This window comes from Pelodiscus sinensis, chromosome 15 (genome assembly GCF_052426305.1).
Source record: "Pelodiscus sinensis isolate ZL-2025 chromosome 15, ASM5242630v1, whole genome shotgun sequence".
In the NCBI taxonomy this organism is placed as follows: domain Eukaryota; kingdom Metazoa; phylum Chordata; order Testudines; family Trionychidae; genus Pelodiscus; species Pelodiscus sinensis.
Genome location: NC_143066.1, coordinates 2,878,365 through 2,888,288, shown reverse-complemented (window position 1 = coordinate 2,888,288; position 9,924 = coordinate 2,878,365). Strand labels below are relative to the sequence as shown.

At 65.7% G+C, this 9,924-nt stretch overlaps 1 protein-coding gene across 7 annotated transcripts in view; it reads left to right on the top strand.

The window, feature by feature from the left end:
- The first annotated feature begins 3,115 nt into the window (after nucleotides 1-3,115).
- The window catches only part of LOC106731912 (uncharacterized), a 46,150-nt gene continuing 39,341 nt past the window's right edge, over nucleotides 3,116-9,924 (top strand). The window contains exon 1 of one of the 7 annotated variants that reach the window (XM_075899002.2): nucleotides 3,116-3,730. The gene's annotated coding sequence lies outside the window, so the exon portion shown is untranslated. The other 6 variants (XM_075899003.2, XM_089782187.1, XM_089782188.1 and 3 more) reach the window with 6 other exon arrangements.

Genomic DNA, 9,924 nt, shown 5'->3' with positions numbered 1-9,924 from the left:
ATCGCTCCCACCTCATAGCCCTGCCCCTGTCCCGCCAGTGCCCCTCCCTCCCGCCCCGTACCCCTGCCCCCGTCCCGCCAGTGCCCGTCGCTCCCACCCCATAGCCCTGCCCCCGTCCCGCCAGTGCCCCTCCCTCCCGCCCCATAGCCCTGCCCCCGTCCCGCCAGTGCCCCTCCCTCCCACCCCATAGCCCTGCCCCCGTCCCGCCAGTGCCCCTCCCTCCCGCCCAATAGCCCTGCCCCCGTCCCGCCAGTGCCCCTCCCTCCCACCCCATAGCCCTGCCCCCGTCCCGCCAGTGCCCCTCGGGCCCGCCCCATAGCCCTGCCCCCGTCCCACCAGTGCCCCTCCCTCCCGCCCCGTAGCCCTGCCCCCGTCCCACCAGTGCCCCTCCCTCCCGCCCCGTAGCCCTGCCCCCGTCCCACCAGTGCCCCTCCCTCCCGCCCCGTAGCCCTGCCCCCGTCCCGCCAGTGCCCCTCCCTCCAGCCCCATAGCCCTGCCCCCGTCCCGCCAGTGCCCCTCCCTCCCGTCCCATAGCCCTGCCCCCGTCCCGCCAGTGCCCCTCCCTCCCGCCCCGTACCCCTGCCCCCGTCCCGCCAGTGCCCGTCGCTCCCACCCCATAGCCCTGCCCCCATCCCGCCAGTGCCCCTCCCTCCCGCCCCATAGCCCTGCCCCCGTCCCGCCAGTGCCCCTCCCTCCCGCCCCATAGCCCTGCCCCCGTCCCGCCAGTGCCCCTTGCTCCCGCCCCATAGCCCTGCCCCCGCCCCCATCCCGCCAGTGCCCCTCGCTGCCGCCCCATAGCCCTGCCCCCGTCCCGCCAGTGCCCCTCGGGCCCGCCCCGTAGCCCTGCCTCCGTCCTGCCAGTACCCCTCCCTCCCGCCCCATCGCCCTGCCCCCGTCCCGCCAGTGCCCCTCGCTCCCACCCCCCAGCTCTGCCCCCATCCTGCCAGTGCCCCTCCCTCCCGCCCCATAGCCCTGCCCCTCAGCCCCACTGGTGCCCTTCAGTCCTGCCCCACAGCCCCTGCCCCCCTCCAATCCCACCGGTGCCCCTCACTCCCGCCCTGCAGCCCTGCCCCCCAGCCTTCCGATGAACTCTGGGCACGTGAGTGGGGCCAGGCGTTGCTGGAGGGGGGAGCGAGGGCCGCGCTCCAAAAGCCTGCGCATGGTCGGCCTGGGGGGCTGGGAAGCTGCTGTTGACTGCAGGGAGGGCGAGTCTGTCCCTAGACCTGGGGGGTTGGGCCGGGCTGGCTCCCGCAGCCACCGCACGCGCATGGCCCTGCCCAGCCGGGGGAGGCCCCTGCCGCCGGCACCTGCCACGTGGCTCTGCCAAGCTGAGCGCAGATGCCCGGCCCGAGGTGCTGGGCCAAGCCGGCGCTCAGCGCAGTCCTAGCTGGGCTCTGTCACGGGTGCAGCCAATAAAGCCGGCGCTGTGGCTGCCGCTCGCTTGCCGACTGGCTAACCGAACTGGCGCGCTCTCTGCCCACTTCTTTGCCGTTCTCTGGTGTCGCCCGGGCGATGGAGCGAGTCCCGACGTGCCCTGGGGGTCCAGGAGCGGGGCCGCTGAGCCTCGCCGCGGCGCTCGCTCTCGCCAGCCACACGCTCCCTCCGCGCTGGTGCCGGGATCTGCAGGGCGCTGTCGGTGCACGCGCCAAGGCGCCATCCCCAGGGCTAGACTGGCTTGGAGAGCAGAGGCCAGAGAGCGGCCGCTAGAGCAGCCCTTCTTGACTAAACACCCTAGACCCCAAGGGGAGAGAGGGCCCCAGGGCCATGGGGGCTGCCTCTCCGATGCAGGGCGCAGGAGCTGTTGCTGGCAACGCCCCCAGCCCGTGGGAAGGCCACGGATGCTTCCCAATGAACACCGAGCCAGAGCCAGCAGGCCAGAGCCCCCGTGGCGCTTTGCCTGCAGTGTGCCCTGGTGTGGGGGGCAGGCCGGAACCCCCAGGGAGGCGGCTCGCCGGGCGCTCGAGTGCTGCGTGGGGCTGAGGTCGAGCGAGACGGGGGGCTGCTCCAGAGCAGCGTGTCCCCCGGAGCCCAGCCTGTGTCAGGCCCTAGGAAGTGCCCTGGCAGGGCGGATTTGGCGCCCGTGCTCATGGGGCGGGTGCCTGGCGGCACCGGAGCGACACTGCGGAGTGATCGTCGCCAGCCCCGTGGTGGCAAATCTCAGGGGCTTTCGCCCGTCTCGCCACGTCGCGTTGTCCCGAGGTCCCGTCCCGCGACGCTCCGCCGGCGTGTTGAGAGCAAATGTGGTTGGAGCCTCCCCGCCCTGGCTGCTTTCTGCCCCCGGGGGGGAGGGGAGAGGCTCCTTAGGACACCACCCCACCGCCTCCACCAATGGTGACCAGCCCCGCCTGGCTCGCTGGGCTTTGCTGCGTTCCTCGTGGCGCGCGCCCTTTGAAGCCCTGGCGCGCCAGGCGATCCCGTGCTTCAGCCCGGACAGGGGACTGGGAACAGCTGACGGGCCCCTGCTGCAGGGGCTGCGCTAGGCCGGGGAGGCAGCAAGGCAGCAGACGGGGACCGGTGTGCGGGCCGAGGACGCAGGAGCAAAGGCAGCAGCCCGGTGGCCAGACAGACGAGGGGGCTGCGCCCATTGTGGAACGCCGTCGCCTTCCAGCAGCAGTGCACACCTGAGCACACGCCAGCCAGGGAGCGGCCTGAGCCCGCGCGCGAAGAACCCGAGGGGCAGTCGTGTGCCCTAAAGCAGGGCCTAGGACGCACGTTCCTCTTGTGCCCCCAGCGTTGAGTCCGTGCCACCCGCTCCAGCCCACGTAGGAGCCTTGGCCCCTCAAGACTGGGCTGTGGGTGTCAGCTGGCCACCCGTGGTCCCTGGCGTGGTCCCTGGCGTGGCCCGTGCACGCTGCGCCTCCCTTCGCGCTCCTCTGCACTCTGCAAGGCGGCGGCTGTTGGCTCCACACCGCTGCCTCAGCTGGTAGGGACGGACAAGAGCCAGGGAGCAGCCTGGTTCTCGGTGCTCACTACTCCTGGCTACAAAGGTCACATTCCTTCGTGTATCTGGCTCTGCTGCGTCTGGGACGTCCCTGACTAGCACTGAGGCCTGCACCGTCTGCAGCGTCTGGGGATCCCGGGGGGCGGGGTCTGCAGCGTCTGGGGATCCCGGGGGGCGGGGTCTGCAGCGTCTGGGGATCCCGGGGGGCGGGGTCTGCAGACAGTCGCCCAGGAACATTTAAAACATGGGGGCGCTGAAATCCAGCCCCCTGGCCCCAGGCCACTCCCTGCTCCAGCCAAGAGCAAAATCCCGGCACATGGGGCTGGCAGCTGGGACCCCAGGCGCATGGGGCAGTGGCTGGGAGCCCGGGCTGGGGGTGCTGCAGCCCCTCCTGTACCTTTAGGTCCCGCGCCTACATTCACAGACGATGGCTGAGCTTTCCCAAGGGGGCTGCACCTTGGCTATAAATAGGGATCACGGGGGGTGGCGTCGCCAGGAAGGACACTGCCGGCGACGGTCTGTAAACGGAACCATGGTGGGTGAAAATGCTGAATCAGGTGCCTGAAATACTCTGCAAAGATGCGAGTTTCGCCACCCGGGTTTGGGACACTCGTTCCTTTCTAACGAGGAAACCTGCCGGTTTTGTGGCCACACGTCCCAACTGAAATGCTTGTCACTCTCCTTGAGACAGTGAAGATTTGCCAGCACTCAGCTGACACAAAAGGCTTTGCTGGCCCTACGGTGACTCCCCCCCGCCCCTCACTGATTTTACTAGACAGCGCGTCTTAGGTGAGTCCTAAATGGTTTGCTTTGGTTTCCTTCACGATGTCCAAACCGCTGCCACCCCCGGCTGGCTCGGTGGCCTGCTGAGCCTGCACGGGGAGCGCGGCGGGGAAGTCGCCGTGCTGCTGGAGGTGTTTTGCAAGGGCTGACCGGATGTCACTTGCTGGTGATTACTGTAACTAAGCCCAGAACTTCAGCCTTGTGCAAGGATGACACATGCGCCCGTACCAGAAAGGGAGTTTCCTTCAGCGAGCTGCTTCCCAGATTTCATGCCAGTTGGCGCCCTCGTGACCAGCCAGCAGGTTTGCAGACGTGTTGGCAGGTCTCAGAGGGGGGCTGGGTGAATCTGGTTCAGCAAATCCCACGAGGCGTCCGGTGGCACGGCACAGACCGAGACGTTTGGGAGGGAACCAGGCTCGTGCTTTCGGGAGCGCCAGCCTCCTCGGGCCAGAGAGCGAGGGAGCGAAGGGGACAGCGTGGGGCGTGTGACAGCCCTAAGGAACTGACTGGACCTGGCGGTGCCAAGGTGAGAGCACCTGGACGGGCTGCTCCCAAGAGCCACCGAGCTGGGAACAAAGGGGGAGGCAGCAGAGCCGCTACCCACAGCAGAGAGGGGCAGACCCCGGGGCGACGCCATGGCAGGGCGGGGGGGCGGGGGTGACCTAGGAAGGAGACTCCCCCACAGCCAGGTCTTTGGGTGTCCCAGTGGGAAGAAGCAGAAATTCCACCCTAGTCGGTTTGGCCGAGAGCCCCTGGAAGGCGCCGAAACGCAGCCACAGAGCGGCCGAGGGCTCCTCTCCTGGGCTGCGGCGCCGCAACGCGCTGAAACAGCGCCCCTTCCCCCTCCCCCGTCACTCCTCCGGCGCCATCAGCTGAGGGCTCCCAGCGCCGACCGTGCCCCGCCCCCGCCCGGCGTCTGCACCCAACCAGAGGCTCCCAGTGCCGACCGCGCCCCGCCCCCGCCCGGCGTCTGCACCCAACCAGAGGCTCCCAGCGCCGACCGCGCCCCGCCCCCGCCCGGCGTCTGCACCCAACCAGAGGCTCCCAGCACCGACCGCGCCCCGCCCCCGCCCGGCGTCTGCACCCAACCAGAGGCTCCCAGTGCCGACCGCGCCCCGCCCCCGCCCGGCTCCTGCACCCAACCAGATGCTCCCAGTGCCGACCGCGCCCCGCCCCCGCCCGGCGTCTGCACCCAACCAGAGGCTCCCAGTGCCGACCGCGCCCCGCCCCCGCCCGGCTCCTGCACCCAACCAGAGGCTCCCAGTGCCGACCGCGCCCCGCCCCCGCCCGGCTCCTGCACCCAACCAGAGGCTCCCAGCGCCAACCGCGCCCCGCCCCCGCCCGGCGTCTGCACCCAACCAGAGGCTCCCAGCGCCGACCGCGCCCTGCCCCCGCCTGGCTCCTGCACCCAACCAGAGGCTCCCAGCGCCGACCGCGCCCCGCCCCCGCCCGGCGTCTGCACCCAACCAGAGGCTCCCAGCGCCGATTGTGCCCCGCCCCCGCCCGGCGTCTGCACCCAACCAGAGGCTCCCAGCGCCGACCGCGCCCCGCCCCCGCCCGGCGTCTGCACCCAACCAGAGGCTCCCAGCGCCGATTGTGCCCCGCCCCCGCCCGGCGTCTGCACCCAACCAGAGGCTCCCAGCGCCGACCTCGCCCTGCCCCCGCCCTGCGTCTGCACCCAACCAGAGGCTCCCAGCGCCGACCGCGCCCCGCCCCCGCCCGGCTCCTGCACCCAACCAGAGGCTCCCAGCGCCGATTGTGCCCCGCCCCCGCCCGGCGTCTGCACCCAACCAGAGGCTCCCAGCACCGACCGCGCCCCGCCCCCGCCCGGCCCCTGCACCTAACCAGAGGCTCCCAGCGCCGATTGTGCCCCGCCCCCCAGCCGCTCTCACCGCCTGCGCCTGCTTCTGTCCAGTGCTCAGCCGAAAGAACAGAAAGTAGCACCCATTGCATGTCTGGTATTTTCTGACTTTTTTTACGGACAGAGGGCACAAGAACTACCGGACACCTGGCAGCCCTCGGCAGCGACACCCCCATGGGGGGGCAGCACAGGGGTGGGCTGCTATAACCACCACCAGGGGGAGTTGAACCTGGGACCTCGGGAGCTTGGTATAGGAGAACTACCCCCTGAGCTCAAAGCCAGCTGGCTCCCCGCCCCTGCTGCAGAGGTCTCTTGGTCTCATCTGTTGCTGTGGTCTAGGTGCCACCGCATGGGACAGTGAACCACAGGTGTGTGGGTTGCACTGGCAGAAGCCATTCTGGCTACGCTGCATGGCTGGTGGGGGCAGGGAGGCCAGGGGATGCACGCAGGAAAGGGGGTGGGGGAGCAGTAGGCAGAGCCAGAGGAGAGACCGGGCCCCGACCTTTGCTGGAGCCAGGCCTTGGGCCAGGAATATTCCTGGGGCCCAGGCACCCCAGCCCCAGAGGACTTGCTGGCCTGCTCACGAGCGCTAGAAAAGAAGCCCAAAGAACAAGCCTCCGACTCGTTACAATGACGGTAAACGAGTCTCTCGGGGTCACTGTGCCAAAGGCAGCGTCCTACGCTCACCGCAGCACCAGAGGAAGACCCAGGCACCCAGGGACAAGAGCAAATGGGGAGAGGGCAGAGGAGCTCAGTGCGTTCTTTGGGCTGCTTCTCACCACGCAGGTTGGTGGCAGAGGAGTCAACAACTCCTGTGACCCCCGGCAAGGTGTGCACGGGGCCTCGCTCGCACCCCAGAAAGGAGGGGCCTTGGGCGGGGTGCTGCCGGCTGCCCTCAGCTCCTCCTGGAGCCAGGCACTGGGCACCTCTCCCTCCCCTGCCTTGACGGCGGCCTGGAGCGCACAGCGTGGCAAGGCAATTTAAAGGGTCCAGTGCTCCAGCTGCCGCCACCGCTGCCAGGAGCCCTTTGAGTCACCAGGCCCATGGGTAACTGCCTTCTTGGCCCCTCCCCGATTGGCAGGCCTGGCTGATGGTGAGTGGACACTGACCATAGTGAATGCCCGGGGGAAGGAGGTAGGTTCAGAAACTGAAATAGCAAAAGAGCGAGTTAAAGACGGCTTGAGAAGTTAGGCATCTTCCAGTCCCCAGGGCCTGATGAGATGCATCCCAGAGTACACAAGGAGCTGATCGAGGAGGTAGCTGAGCCTCTAGCTGTCACCTGCGAAAAATCATGGAAGTGGGGAGAGATTTCAGAAGACTGAAAACAGGCAAACATAGCGCCCATCTATAAAAGGGAAATAACAACCCAGGAACCTACAGGCCAGTCAGTTAACTTCTGTGCCAGGAAAGATAATGGAGGAAGTAACTAAGGACTCCATCTGCAAACGGCTAGACGATAATAAGGTGATAATTAACAGCCAGCGTGGCTTTCATAGACTCCCAGAATACAGCCGCTCCCCGAGGTGCGACCGTTCGCACTTACGAGCAAAGCTCCCATGGAGCGGTCCCCGAGTTACGAATGCGACCCGTGCTTAAGAACAGCGCAGTCGCGTGTAACTCAATGGGGTCCGAGTTATGAATGGATCAAGTTCCAGCCAAGTGTTTGGTCGTAACTCGGGGAGATGCTGCACTAGAACTGGAAGGGACCTTGAGATCATCAAGTCCAGTCCCCTGCCCTCATGGCAGGACCCAGCTCGGTTTATATCATCCCTGACAGATGGAACAAATCACGTCAAACAAACCTATTAGCTGTCTCATGGATAAGGAGGAAGCAGTAGATGTAGGATACCTAGACTTTAGTAAAGCATTTGATATAGCCTCACATGACCTTCCAATGAATAATCTAGGGAAATACAACCTAGATGGAGCTACTATAAGGTGGGGGCATAACTGGTTGGAGCACAGTTCCTAGAGAGTAGTTCTCAATGTTCACAGTCATGTTGGAAAGACCTGACACGTGGGACCCTGTGGGGCTCAGTTCTAAGTCTGGTTCAGTTCAATATCTTCAGCGACGATTTAGATGATGGCGCAGAGAGTTTGTTCATAAACTTTGCAGGTGATCCCAACATGAGAAGGGTAGCGACTGCTTTGGGGGATGGGATCTGGACAAACTGGAGAAGTGGTCTGACGTACATGGGATGAAATCCAACCCGGACAAATGCAAAGTGCTCCACTTAATCAGTGTCACACACACAGAATGGGAAATGACTATCAAGGAAGGAGCGCTGCAGAAATGGATCTGGGGGCGGTGACAGGGCAGCTGCCCCACACTGGCCCTTTAAGGGTTCAAACCCAGCTCTGGGAGAAGGCGGAGAGTGTGGAGCCCACTGCTGGGGCAGATTCAGCCAATGAGGGCCCAGCTGGGGCTGTATAAATAAGGGCTTCGGGGGAGGAGCGCGGCCACTCTTGCTCTGGCTGGGGAGCAGGAGGGACCTGGCTGACAGGGGAGCTGGTGGCTTGGCTCGCCCAGGCTGCAGGGACACAGCCAGGGTAGGCAAAGGCAGCAGGCCAACAGCCCTTGCCAGTGATGAGTGGCCACTTCAAGGGGCAGGTTGCCCGAGGTGGGACTAGCTGAATACTGGCAGTGGGTCACTGAGGCAAGGTGGGTGAGGGGGATTGGGGTTCCCTGGGAGAGGAAGGGCCCTGACCTTGGGAAGTACGAGGAGGAAAGGGCACTGTGACCAGGGAGGGACACAGGGCTGAACCAAAAGAAGACCTGGGTCATGGACAGGCAGAGGGTGCTCTGAGGCAGGAGAGCTGATTCCCTGAATGACCAGCAGGAGGCGCTGTGGGAGTGAGTGCTGGCCCCATGACCAGGTCATAGTGGAGCCCAGTTAAACAGGACTCAGCAGTGTGACACTGATGCAAAAAAAAGCAAACGTGATTCTGGGCTGCGTTAACGGGAGTGTTGCAAGCAAGACCCGGCAGGAAGCCGTTTTCAGCTCTACTCTGCACTGCTCAGGCCTCAGCCGGAGTGTTGTGTCCAGCTCTGGGTGCCACCTTTCAGGAAAGATGCGGAGACATTGGAGATGGTCCAGAAAGAGCAACACAAATGATGAAATGTCCAGAAAACATGGCCTAGGAGGGAGACTGACAGAACTGGGCTTGTTTAGTCTGGAAAGGAGACTGAGCTGTCAAGCACCTAAAAGGGTGTTCCAAGGAGGAGGCCAAAGGAGAGGACCAGAAGCGATGGGTTAAACTGCAGCAAGGGAGGCTGAGGCTGGACATTAGGGGAAACTTCCTGTTGGGGTGGCTAAGCCCTGGAATAGTTGCCTGGGGGTGATGGAGGCTGGAGAGATTTCAGAGCCGGTCAGACAGATGCCTGTCAGGGATGGTCTAAATGGGGCGTGGACTTGCCATGGGGGCGGGGCCAGGACTTGTCTCTTCAGGTCCCTTCCAGGTCTATAAGAACACAAGAGGCCACACTGAGTCAGGACAAGGGGCCTTCCGGCCCAGTCTCCTGTCTGCCAGCAGTGGCTGATGCCAGGACTGAATAAGCAATCGAGTGCTTGTGTCACCCATTCCCGGTGCCTGACAGCCAGAGGCAGGATCGCCTTTCCTTCCCGTTCTGCCTGGCCGCCCTTGATGGACCTGTCCCCTAAGAATGTGTCTAGTTCTCTTCTGAGCCCTGGTCTTCTCCACCTCCTCTGGCAGGGAGTTCCACAGGTTGACTGTGCGCTGCCCGGAGAAGAACTTCCTTTCCTTTGCTTTAAACCTGCTGCCCATTCGTTTCACGTGGGGGCCCCTCGTTCTGGTCTTGTGGGGACAAGTCAGTCACTTTTCCTGAGTCGCTTTCTCCAGACCTCGATCCCCGCCCCCTTCTCCCCTGAACAGTCCGGGTCTGCTGATCTCTCGGCAGGGCAGCGGCCCAAGCCCTGGCGCCCTTTCCTGGACTTTTCCCCGTGCCCAGCTCCGAGCACAGCCGGGGGGGGGGGCGCTCGGTCCCTCCGGAACGATCCCCGCGGCGCTGCGTTTGGGGAGCCCCGCACCGGGCCGGCGGGGCTGCGAGCCGGGCAGACGCGGGCGGGCCGGTGCTGGTGCCCGCCGGGGGGAGCCCGGCCGCTTCCTTTCGGCTCCATTGTTGGAAGCGGCGCTTGGGCGAGCTCGGTCCCCGCCGCGCAGGTAGGTGCCGCGGGGCCCCCCGGGGCGGCCGGCGGGAGGGCGAGAGCGGGGCCCCAGCTTGTCCCGGCCGCGTGGGCGGCTGCCCCTTCGGGCGGGTCCCCCAGAGCCCGGCGCCCTGGCTCGCTGGGCTTTGCTCTGCAGCCTGGGCCCCTTTCCC